The sequence below is a fragment of the Pangasianodon hypophthalmus genome, chromosome 25 (genome assembly GCF_027358585.1).
Source record: "Pangasianodon hypophthalmus isolate fPanHyp1 chromosome 25, fPanHyp1.pri, whole genome shotgun sequence".
NCBI lineage: Eukaryota > Metazoa > Chordata > Actinopteri > Siluriformes > Pangasiidae > Pangasianodon > Pangasianodon hypophthalmus.
Window position 1 is genome coordinate 14479286 of NC_069734.1, and position 13315 is coordinate 14492600.

General features: G+C 36.0%; 1 protein-coding gene across 6 annotated transcripts in view; it reads left to right on the plus strand.

The window, feature by feature from the left end:
- Positions 1-13315, plus strand: part of il1rapl1b (interleukin 1 receptor accessory protein-like 1b) — a 350185-nt gene that overhangs the window by 119271 nt on the left and 217599 nt on the right. Inside the window, exon 1 of one of the 6 annotated variants that reach the window (XM_034299843.2) lies at positions 3829-6352. The exons of the other annotated variants lie outside the window; for them this stretch is intronic. The gene's annotated coding sequence lies outside the window, so the exon portion shown is untranslated. Of the gene's footprint in view, positions 1-3828; positions 6353-13315 lie in introns of those variants that run through there. 6 annotated transcript variants of the gene reach the window in all.

Below are 13315 nucleotides of genomic sequence, written 5' to 3' on the forward strand. Positions count from 1 at the left end.
AGATGCCTCCTACTCATTCTCTCTCTCTCTTAATCTCTCATCATATTCATGAATAAGGGTATTTATTAAGGGTATCCAAGGTGTGCCAGGGGTTTTTAGGGCTGTATCTGGTGTGGAGAAAGAATTTTAGGTCATATTCTGCCCAGCTAATCAATCTGGGCCATTGCTTTTTGCAGCATGAGCCACTGTATTAATATACACAAATTTAGCATGCTGTTGGCTCCTTCTGATTTTTTGCTCTTATACCTCTTCCTTTCTCATCTGTCTCTCTCTCTCTCTCTCTCTGTTTTTTCTCTTTCTGTCTCTCTTGTTCTCTTTCTCTGTGTATCTCTCTTTGTCTATCTCCCTCTCTCGCTTTCTCTCTTTTCTTGTTATTTGATTTGGTGTTATAACTTTGTGTGAAGTTAATAGGTTACAGTGTGTATACCTTTTAAGATGATATGTTTTTTCATATATATTTTATCCTTGATTTTATTTTTTTTGTCATATTAATTTGTTTTTTAATGAAGTGACAATGTTTGTAATAAAGGTCTTTGAAAATTCAATTCTCTCTTTCCCCCCCACTCTCTCTCTCTCTCGCTCTGTTTCTGTATAAAATGTTTTCCTTACACATGAATTTCTTTCATCCTCCTCATACCATGCTCTGTCTTTGTCATCCTTCTCACCGTATAAAGGTGGCTTAAGCAGTGCTTCTCAGTATTTCTATTCCCATCCCCTTTCCTCATACGTGCCTTTTTATTTCTGTCCTTTTTTTCAGTTCCTTTTCACTAGGTAACAGTGCTAAGGGAGGGATGCAGAGAGGAACACATCAGCTGCCCAATTCCTGGGCCACACTAGATGATATTGAGGCATATATAGTATATTTATATACAATATATATGGTATATTCACCCCTTTCGATTTAATATGTATTAAATGATTATCTTTCTAAATTATCCTGTGCTGTGGGGTGTGTGAAATCCAATCTTAATCTCTCCAATCTACTTTCTGTCCTGGCTGCCCAGATGTAAAATCATAAATGTTAAATGCAGAACACTACGTCATGCATGAAAGACCAATAACCAATGATAGCTGAACTGAAGTATCATCTCCCATGTGTGTTTTGATCGGCAGTCATGTTTGTTCATGAGGAATTCTGTGAGATCGCAGGTTCAGAGATATCTCAGGTTCAAATCTTGTTGTGATCCTATGAAATCTACAAATATGCAGGAATTGGGGTTACTCACAGTGCTTTGGGTTGTATTAATCTTATTTGTGTCCCAGTCATAAGTATTTTACTCTTATTTGATGCTTAATCTGCTGATTTATCCCACTGACCATTCAGTGAAGCTCAGCTCAGTCACTTCTAGTTAAAAATATTAACATTGAATATTTCCATAGTTTCTATGATAGTGTAACTGTCAAAATAAAATATTTTTAGTTGCCTCCAGTTAATTAATCTGTTCTTTTTCATTATATGAAAATTCATTTCATTCATGTGCTGTGTGAAGAAAATAAGTTGAGATGATAATGTGTGAATGACAGACTATCAGATTATTGATCTGACATCTGAGAGGAGAGAGATTGAGAGAGAGAGAGAGAGAGAGAGAGAGATTTTTTTTTACAGCTTTAGACCTAGAAAGAGAGAGATTTAGAGGATGACAGCTTTGCTAACTTCATGCATAGAGCTTCCCCCACACATACACAAACCTTTACAGAAAAGCCCTTCTCCCTTCCCTCCTTCTGACTTAACCAGGCAAGCTGTTAAATATTCATTAACATTTCATGTTATTAATGTAATCTCCTTGTCCACAGGTTATAGCCTATGCTTTTTAACACAGTGTATCTCATGTGGGATCTAATGAGGATCACCTCTCTACCTATATTTTTTACTAAATAACTATAACTATATTAACTAACTATAATAACTATAACTATCTTATTCTTCTACTCAAATGTAAAACAGAATCAGGTAAATTTGTATATAACCATTGTGTCCACAGATGTCAGTATCTTTTTGCCTTCTCTGTAGCTTTGATTTTGATTAAGAGATAATTATTCTGTAGAGTCTCTCTACTATGAGCCTATCGAAATGTGTATACTGTGAAATTTGAGTGTATGTATGCAGTCTATGTAGCTCATTTTATAAGAACACAAAATCTCAACTTATTGCACATTGATATTTCTCCAAATAAATAAATAAATAAAAAGTTAAGTTGTATTTTGTAGAAGCAGTTGGTGCTAAACTCAAAACCCATTTTACTGAAAATTTCTTCTTTCTTCTTGTGTAACACACTTTTTGCGAAAAACACCACATACATGAAATGCTTTCTGCTCAGCATAGTTGTAAAGATTGGATATTTGAGTTACCATAGTCTGTCCATTGTCTTCTGACCTTTTTCATTAATAAGGCATTTCTGATTTTTTTTCACACCATTCTGTGTAAACACTAGAGACCGTTGGTAAAATCCCAGAAGATCAGCAGTGTCTGAAATACAACCATGCCACGGTCAAATTCAGTGAGATCTTGTTCTTTCCTCATTCTGATGTTTGATGTGAACAGAAGCTCTGATGTAACTGTTTGATATAAAAGTTTGATGTAACTGAAGCTCTCGGTCTGTATTTGCATGATTTTATGCATTGCACTGCTGAATGTGTACAGGTCGTCCTACTGGATGTGTGAGTTCAGTGCCAGATATAAAACAAGGCAGCATGGTTGTGCCACCTCACAGCTCCAGGGTCCCCAGTTCAAGCCTAAGCTAAGGTTACTGTCTCTTTCTCCATCTCTAGATCTAGCTTTTTTAAGAACGTACAGGATTTTCACAGCTCCAGGGTCCCTGGTTCTATCCTGATGTCTGGTCACTGTCTATGTGGAGTTTCATGTGTTCTTGCCATGTCTGTGTGGGTTTACCCAGAATACTCTAGTTTCCTAGAGTACTCTGAACCCCAGCCTCTTGAAATGATGCCAGATCCTGACATGCTTCTGCTGTGACCTCTCTTACTGTGGACCTGCCTGATTTTATCCTCTGCTCTCGCTCTGTTTCTCCTGCTTCTTCAACTTTATATCGCATTTCCTGTAGTTGTGGATAATCTCACATGGTTGCACTAAAGACGGACTCAGAAAAAAACAGATTGTGCCTAAGACTCACCTTTCTGGATGCAGCATTATCTTACCTGCATACTTCAGAATTGCTAATGAATGTATGACTTTGCAACTGTGTGAACATATGTGAATGTGGTGCATATGGAAACATACATACATACATACATACATACATGTGAAGTCACACATTCTGGCTGAATGAATGTCTGTGTCTGTGTGTGCTTACTATCATATTGAGCAGGCAGGTAGTATTCCATCCACTCTGCTCTATAATTGAATTGGTACTCTAATCAGCGGCCAGGAGGTTGCTGGGTTTCAGCAGCTGACACTAATGTCCTCTAACAGTCAGGCTCTTTCATGTTCCAATTCACCAAGTCCCCTCACTGGCTTCAGCAAAGCCTTAACTTTGAGAGAGAGAGAGAGAGAGAGAGAGAGAGAGCGAGACATATACAGACAGACAGACAGACAGACAGACAGAATCTGAAGCAATGATGTAACACCAGTGGTTCATAATTTCATCAGGACCACAAGGTTGCCTGGTAAAAAACAGATATTCTAATGTAAAATGCTAAATTCTAGATTAGCAAGATTTCTGAATATTGCCAATAGCACCATTATCTTACTGTAAGTTGTCAAAACTACAGTAATAAACTACTGTACTAAACTACACTGCAATAAACATCATTCTTATTGATCCAGCTAATTTCAGCAGGAAATGCTTCTGTGACAGGAGTACCCTCCAATTATCATTTTTGTTTCTGTGGTAAAAATAAAATGCTACCAAGCATATAAAAATTTCCTGACAACATTCAGTAGGACATCGCAGTATGCCTGGGAGCCTCTACGCTACAATCTAGCACTCTGTAAACCAAAGCTTAGTGGGGTTGCCTTTTGTGTCTTTGGTGTGACATTGATCTGAGTACTATTTGTACATGGGATAAGTGTTCTCGGTATAAATCACCTGGGAGTGTCTTCACAATGTTTGCATGGTTATCACAATACTACAAACTCATAGTACATACACCTCATTTTAATACAAAAACTATTTTTTTTGGGCTTTATTATACATACTTCTTATAGGGCTTATGACCACATGCTTCATGAGTAGCAGGTCAGCAAGACTATAACTTGTACACTCTAAAAACGAACTCTGAAAACCTTTAGCCAATACATAAATATATGTATTGTTTTGAGATAAAAAGTCAAGGTCCTTGATATTGTTCGATATTATTTTATTGAGTTCTGATGACAAACGAATGATAAGTATTGTTTGAACACACCAGCATGAGTAATCTGAGCTTAAAATCTTTGATTATATAATAAAGAACACAATTTAATTTCTGGTAACTTAATTAAATTTGTCTGACAGCTTAATTTCTCTTCATATTTGTCTAAATTCCCCTGCCCACTTTATGTGCCCCAGCAAGTTCTCACGGCTTGACTGAGGACAAATCGCAGAAATGCAAAGCACGTTTTTCATGAACAAGGTTGGTGTTATTACCATGACAAATATATTTTCTTTATGAACAAAAAGAAGTGTTTATTTTTTTCGATTGAGATATTATTACCCTGGCCATTTTGCGGCTGTGATGTCTGATGCTAATTAGCTAGCTTTTTGTAATTCTGCCACATATGGACAGACCTGCAGGTGCTCTACATCTAAATTGAGTGAAAAGTGGCAATTATATGTGTAAATTATTTACAGTGACTCAGAATTCTGTTGGTTTATTCTGTTGTTGTATGGAAGTTACTGTGTATTGATCTTTTTTAACCATGCATGGTGTTCTCATCGTTTGGTATGACCACCTATAATGTGGTGTAACCAATAAATCGCAATAACTGTATTATAATTAAAACCAAAAGTTATTAATAACTGATACAGTATGTGCAATACTTTGTCAAAATTTTAAGCTTATTAAGGAAATATATTATTTATTATAGTGCATGATCATTTTTAAAATCATGACCATTTAATGTTGATGAAAAAAAGTGCTATATAAATATATGTGTAAACATCATTCCAAATTTAACAATTGCCAAATCTACTGTATGCTTGATTTTTTTTATTTGCCCCTTCAAAGTCCTTTTTTGTCAATGACCCATCTGTTATCTGTTAGTAAGAACATTTGCTTTTTTTTTTTTTTTTTTTTTAACCAAACATAACCCTTTAGTAAATCAAGAAAATATGTCTGAAAACCATTTAAATGGTTTTAATCAGGAACATAATGCTAAATAAGACCAATAAGCGAAGGGCAGTCAATAGTAATATAATATGTTCTAGAGCATGCTTTTTTTTTCTAGAGCATGCTTTTGATCCTCTTCTTCCTTACATTTCATGTAGCGGCTACCAGAGTGACATTTTCCACACAATATATAAATTTTTTTTTCTTAAAAAATGTTCTGGCAGAGTGGGATACTGTTTGGTCTAATGTCGAAAAATCAACTCATCCATTTTAAGGTTATTCATAGATCATATATTACACCTTATAGAAGACTTAGAAGGAACCTCCAACCCACTCCAAAATTTATCCAAGGGTTACTGTTTAACTAGGTCACTTCTGGAAGAGTCAGCAAGTCTCTGGAATTTTGTCTAAACACTAATTTATCTGCTCAGTAGGAATCTACTATATGTCACAGATGGTAAACAACATTGAGAAGACTTTTATCTAAGTCTCTTGCATGTCCAAAACAAAACTGCACTCAGCATGGGTTTTGGAGTAAAAATGCTTGAGTTTTCTGTCCAATGGATGCAGAATAATATCACATACAGAATAAATTAACTGACTTAGTCATTCAAAGCCAAAAGTGGCATCCACTCCGCATTATTAGCCCATCTAAGAAGAAATAGCCGTTTGAGAGATTTTCTACTCAGGCACAGCATCTTTATGACAGAGTATGCTTTCTGCACATTAATTAATGCCACATTGTCTGAACTTGTAACTGGTTAAACAGGTAAATATATAAAAGTATCTAAATTACTGTTTAAAATAACTATATACCTAAATGAATCTTGAAAGAAAATGTGTGTGTTAAGGGGAAGATTTCAGGTTAGGAACAACCAGTCTTTATCAAAGCATCGTTTTTGCACTTGTAAAAGTTGAACTGTTCTCTTTGGGTCTTGGCTCACATCCTGGATTCAGAGATGATCGATTGCGCATGTCTGTTTTGGGTGAGGGGGCGCTCGCGCTGTGTCTCTTCTCATTCGCGATAAAGACACAGAAGAGACAGCACACAGTTGAGAGTTTGTTATTTAATTATCTCCCTTTACAGGTAAAAATGCACAAAACATGAAGATTCATGTAGTTAAATTATTTGCTATTTGCACTACTGGTTGGATGCTAACTGTATTTCATTTCTCTGTACTCGTACTCTGACAATAACAATAAAGTTGAACCTAACCTAAATGTGCTTGTTGTCACGGGAGAGGGAATGACTAATCACATAACCCTCCACGGTTAGCATGAGGCACTCGGAGCATTGCGTCTGATTAAAAAACAACAACAACAAAACAAAACCAAACCAGTACGCGAATGTCAGATTTGATCGGTTAAAAAGTAATAATGCTACTGCAGTGACATACAAACTTATGAATGTCAAACACGACTGATTGAAGAGTAAAAGTATTCCTATAGCAAAGTACAAGCTTCTGAATGTTGGATGGTTAAAACGTAATGATTACAAGTTATTTTAGCAATATTCAAACTGTTGATTATTGAATGTGAATGGGTGAAAAAAGGAAACAACTAATAACTTAAACAACTAAAAACAACTTATAATTTCTATAAATGTTGGTACAACAGTATGCAACCTTTTTGGTTACAAGACTGCCTGTTTCTGTTATTGTGTTTTATTGTAACTGGATTCAGGTAAGAAAAAAGAATGGAGAAAAGCATAAAGAGAAAAAAATATTGAATTGTACATATTTATAAATTAGAAGTATGTAAACAAAAGCTGTATGTAAACCTTGTGGAATCTGTTTTTACAGTGTGTATCTGAATCTCGTTCGCCATAAAGACACAGAAGAGACGACACACAGTTGAGAGTTTGTTATTTAATTAATTAATGTAGGATCACTACAGTAGCACCTGCAAGATGTCTGACTGATATCAAGATCATTACTCCATTAAAACTCACTAATGTCCACAGCACTACAGAGATGTTGTAAAGTCTCCTATAGCTGTACTTTAATCAACACCAGAGAAAAACGTACAGCACTGCTAACGACACATCCAAGAAATTCCTCTATATGCTCCTGTGAATACGTCATGTTTATCTCATCTGGCAATTAAAGTAGATTAGCATAGTGTTCCCTCAAGCCAAATTATCACCCAAAATAAATACACTTCATTTAAATTGATTCTAGGTCTCATCCTTTTCAGGACTTGACAAAGGAAGGTAGTGTTTTTCATGGGGTAAAGATAAAAAAACACTACAGTTGAGTTATCTGCACTGCCAGAAACCTTGTTCAGAGTTTAGTGGACAAAAGCAGAAACTTACATACCAAGAAACTTGCATTCCCGGGCTATCAGTTTTTCCTTCACAGTTGCCCGGCAGACAAGCAGGTTCAGTAGGCTATTGATATATAACAGTCGTGGCCTTTTTTTATTTTATTTTATTTTATTTTTTAAAACTTGTCCAACAGCCAGAGAAAAAAGCCTCTGTTGTTGAATCTGAATCTATTTTTACTAGGTATTTTAATATGAAGCTAGACAGTATTTCTGGAATAAGGAATACAACCTGAGAGTAATACAGCACAATGCAGCACAAAACCTGTTATATAACTCTAATTCTAGCACAATATGCAGTCACCTCGTATTTAAACACAAAAATTAAGATGCTAGCAAGACAGCTTTACATGTGACGAGAGAAAACCACGACTCTTTTTGCCATTTTGTTAAGGGCACAAACACGTTTCATCACCAAAGATCTGCACATAAACTCACCCCCTCACATGGATTCAAGTACTTGCTTATTTTCTGTTGTCTGTATTAATGCACATGTTTTTGAGTTATACTTTTTGAGTCATACATTTGAGTTAAATTATTTCAGTTGCCGCTTTTTAGCCGAGATAAATGGGTCTCTGGGCAAGCATAACATAGGAGCATGGGGCAGCACAGTGGAGTTGCAAATGAATTCATGATTTGTATATGGTCCCAGTAACCCTGTATATGGTTAGTTAGAAAGGCACTGATTGTTTGATTGTCCTGGCAGTATTGTGGTTTGTAGAGGAAGAGTCCCATAATGTCTCCTCTCTCAAAAGTGAACATCATTCGATGTGTAGCTGAGAGGGAGAGAGAGAGAGTTAATGTGAGAGCTGAAAAGGAAAATATGGTTGCCTGAAGATGTTGAATACCACAGACAGACAGAGACAAGAGTTCAGATAAAGTACAGGTATTGGACAATATAAACAGTTAATAGGGCCATGATAAAATGTACCTAGTTAGATTTATTTATTTATTTATTTATTTATTTTTTAGCAATTGTGCAAATTGAGTGCAGAGAGAAAAAAATGATGGAGACAGGTGGGCTGTGGCTTTTAAATCACTGTGATATACTGTATGATATGGAAAAGAGAGCAAAAGGGGCCTGGCAGCGGTGTTTATTTGGAATGGGAAAATAACAATAATTTTCCATGCTTTTGCATATAAATGATGGCTGCCACACCTGCTAACACAGAGAGAGGAGGGAGGAAGACGGAGTATGGCAGTGATGAGTTAAGATTGGGCAAGGAAATGAGGACAAGAATCTAGTCTTTTTTTGTGCTGGGTTGCAGGTTAAAGCCAGCATATTGCCAATTCGGTTGGGTGCAAACATTTGCACTGTTGCTATGTTGTTATTTTTGTGGTCATGAGTGAGCAGATGTGGCTCAGGCGGCTGTGTGACATTGGAAACCCGATAGTCCAGTACTAATTTTAAACTCATTTTGTCCAAATGCGTCTCTGCTCCCACCTGCAGAGATCCACTCTTAGCACAAATGCAATACTCAAACTGTATTGTCCTGACTTTAAACACAGGCTTAAGAGTTGAGCACTAATTTTTTATTACTAATTTAATGGTTCTGTTCTGTTTGTGTCACCCCACTTCAACAGACAAGAGCATACATCACATGCAGGCTCAAGTATATAAAACATCATATCCAAACTTCAGGCACAAAATAGGACTGACTACACGGTGGCAGCAGCCAATCAGGACAGAGATAGTTCAATTCAATTCAATTTTATTTATATAGCACTGTTAACAATGGACATTGTCACAAAGCAGCTTTACAGAAATATATAAATATATAGTGTGAGTAAATTTTTTAAATGCTTTTTTTCACTCGCATTATTCATGTTCCTTTGCATTTCTATGAAATATTCTTCAGAATGTGTCACTGTCACGTTTTGAAAGAAAAATAAAGACCTTATTTTGTTCCTTTACCTCACGAGTGTAAAATCAGAGTAAAAAGAGTGTTATTTTTATCTTTTAAATGACATCCAGTGAAAATGAAATAGTCTACTTCCATTCAATTTTAGTCTCTAATTAGAAAGGTAAGTATTAAGGCCCTTTAACGTACCCAAAAGAGATAGCATGTTTTATCACCATAAGTGTACACTGTTGTTTTCATTAAAGCCAAATGATTGCTCAAAGCATATTTACCATCCATATCATAAAATGGTTAAACAACATTCCATATGTTTACAGAAGTGTTAGTAAAGTAATGCTGCGAATGGACTTATAAATTTAACTTGATGCATATTAACTGTGCAAAATTCAGTCTTCATTAAAGCCAAATGATTGTTCATAGAATACAGAATATCATCTACTGTTCGTGTAATAAAGTGACATTCAGTTTCATACCCATTTGATAGGTGATGTTGAGCTAAACAATTATGAAGGTTTTTACAATGTTTTATGAATGTATTGCATTCATTATATCATTTATATAACATATTCACTATATAATAAATTATATAATAAATACATTATAAAAGTACTGATATATGTCTATAATATATGGTTGGCCTACTTTAGCTGGGTTATTTTTTTTACTGGTCAAGCATAGACACATACATACCAAATGTTTTTTCTTGGTCTTGGCATTTTTCCCCTTTTGTGCTGTTTCAGCATTTTCATCAGGTGACAAAACTGGCAAGCAAAAATTAAATAGAGCCTGTCTGCACAAAGAACACTTACATTGTGCACCTATGTGTACGTGTGCTTTAGTAATAAGCTGACCCTGCATTTGTGTGGATGAGTGTCTCTGTGTAATAGGTGTTTGTGTCCAGCAGAAACATCCTCCTATACCCTGAATAGCAATTTCAGAAGGGTTAAAGTTTCTTTAAGATATCTGCCTTAAATTATTTAAAGTGAGGTGAGTGATGGAATCCACTGTGAGTATATGTGTGTAAGAGAGAGATTGTATGTGTGTTGAGCTATGTACACCATGGGAAGAAACAATTTAAATCAAATGTACAACAGTGGAATTATAGTTCACTTAGTTATCTTACAGAACACTTACAGTTACAGGATTTTACAGTTATGAACATTGAATGAGTTTTAAAAGTACACCACATTCTCTTGTATCTCTAAATAAAGGTATAGAAGGTGTACCACCCCACTGACGAGCATTTCTAAATTGAAAGGTACACTTTAGTACCTGTTTATAAGAGTGTATTTATTGCTGTATTAAAGTACAACAGAGGAACGTTATCATACTGTGTGTCTCCAGGCTAAGACCTTTCTCTTCTCAGATCCATCAGCCCTTTATTTTGTTGGCAGAACACAACTATCTGTAATGCTCTCTCATACCTGCTTACTTTAAAGGGACATTGGGTAGGATTAAAGTAAATAGCATTGGAATGAATTGTTTACCCCAGACATCCACATCCATGTACATGACGCCCTGCCTTTCACAATATATTGTGGCCAGTAGTATTTACTCGCATCAGTTAGGTAACTAGCTAATGCTCCGTCTGCTACCTAACTGGTCTTAGAGCATGGATCATTTTTTTAGTTCTGGCTGTCATTCACAGCATTCCATCTGTGGTTAAAAAAAAATAATAATAATAATAATAAAAAAAACAACAAAGGAACCTTTGACCCTGTATACATGTATACTGTACATGAATATTTAAAAAAAAAGTTTTCTTGCCTTCATTAAAAAATAAAACCTGTCTACTTCAAAAATGCTCACACAAACAGGCCAGCCAAATAGGGAGTGATGGTATGTCATAAACTGTTACGTAAACGAAGAGCTAACGAGTATGAAAGAGGAAATGCAGGTTAATTCATTTAGTCATCTCCAGTAACTGCTCAGGGTTGCTGGTTAGGGCCGCAGTTGGCAAAAAGGTCTTAAAAAAAAAAAAAAAAAAAGACAAACACAAGGATTTGTATGACTGACGAAGAAGTGGAACTACTGGTTCCGTTTTCAATCTCCATTCTCAGTGCAGTTTGTAGCGTTGGAGCGGTATGATTCAGGGGCAGTACAGCACATATCACACTCTTGCTCTGCAGCATGAGGGAGTAATAATAAAAGAAAGCAAAATTAAAGTGCAAACACATAGTAACAACCTGGTCAGCAGCCAAGATAAATAGAGCTGTAGCACATTCATAATGTCATTCATAAAATAGTAATGGGTATGCACAGATTTCCATTCACACAAAAAACAACAACAAAAAACTTTTAGGGTGGTTTTGAAATGTTTTGTATTCATATGGACAGGAGTCCAAAACACGGAGAACAATCTGTGTGAACAAGGCCTTCATTTTAATTTTTTTTTATAACTTTTGTTAATTTTTGCTTGTTGGAAAAATGGCCTCCTGTAGATTTGTATATCTGTCCATCCATCCATCAATCCATACAAAACAATTATATGTGTCATTTCTTTCCCGATACCTTGTTACACCTCATCTTAACAACAGCATGACATGTTCCCTAAGGGGATATATGCCTTCCACACTCATAATAATTATGAGCAAAAGTGACAAATGGCAAGAACCTTGTTGAATATAAAATATTCCCGTCAAAATTCTCTAATTGAATCCTTAAACAAAAAATTTATATTCAGAATTGACATATCACCTCCCCAAACCTTCCTTATATTCCTCCCTGTGCTATCTTTCTTTCTCTTTCCTCTCTTTACGCTAAGCTTTAACTGCTCAATTAAGCTGCTGACATTTTCAACATCACAGATCTGAAATGAAAAATCAATTGATTGCCTGCAGGATGTTTTTACAACTTTGATTTTGCACATTAAATGGACTCTGAACGAGCAGCCAAACGCAATCAGCTCTCTGCTGTAATTTCAAGCACCCTACTTACAAACTGGAACGCGCAAATGAAACCTGAAATTTCGACTCGTTATATATGCCATTCTTTATGTAGCACACTTGAAATTATCAGGTGGATCAAATAAAACATGCACAAATTTTATTCCCAAACATTGTTTCATAATCCAGGTCCTGGAGTACCCTGAACTGCACATTTTCATGTTTTTGTGCTCCTGACATAACTCAATACCACCTTTATATAGTATATAGGTGCACTATGGTCTATAGTTACTGGCTGTAGCCCATCTGTTGCTATTCATAATTTGTCTGATGTTCTCTACCCTGTCCATCAAAGGACCACAACAGGCCATATGTTATTTGGGTCAGTGCAGAATGGACAAGATAACAGGGGTATCTTAGTGAGTCATGCACTGATTTGAGTGTCTCAGGTGGAGCGGTGTTGCTGGGACCTCAGCGAAAAGATCTTGAGACAACTGTACTCTGATTTTGGTCTCCTCCCAGTTTTAAGCCCTACCAAGTCTCAATGACAGAGATGGTGATACTCCAAATTTTAAAAAAATATAGGCGTTAAACATTTTTCAAGGACATCAGCCTTCCCACTCATCTAGCTCTGACAATATTGGAATGTGATAGTCAAGACCAAGTGATAAAATGGGAGCGGAGACCAAAATCAGGGAACGATTTTCTCGTGATCTACAATCCTGAAGCACAGGATTTCAATGTGGTCAGGACGAAGATGAAGATACCCCGAAAATAATAATGTAGATGTGTATCTGCTTTCCCACTCCTCTAGTTCTGACCTATAATATATTTTGGATTTGAAAAAGATATGGATGTGTGCATGTTTTTGTGATCTTAGAGGTTTTTGTGATCTTAGAGGTCTCATACTCTTGGACTTGGTTTTGTCTGTAAAGATTTCAGCCTTTTCTTGGTGTTAATTGATATGGGTCATGGTGTTTT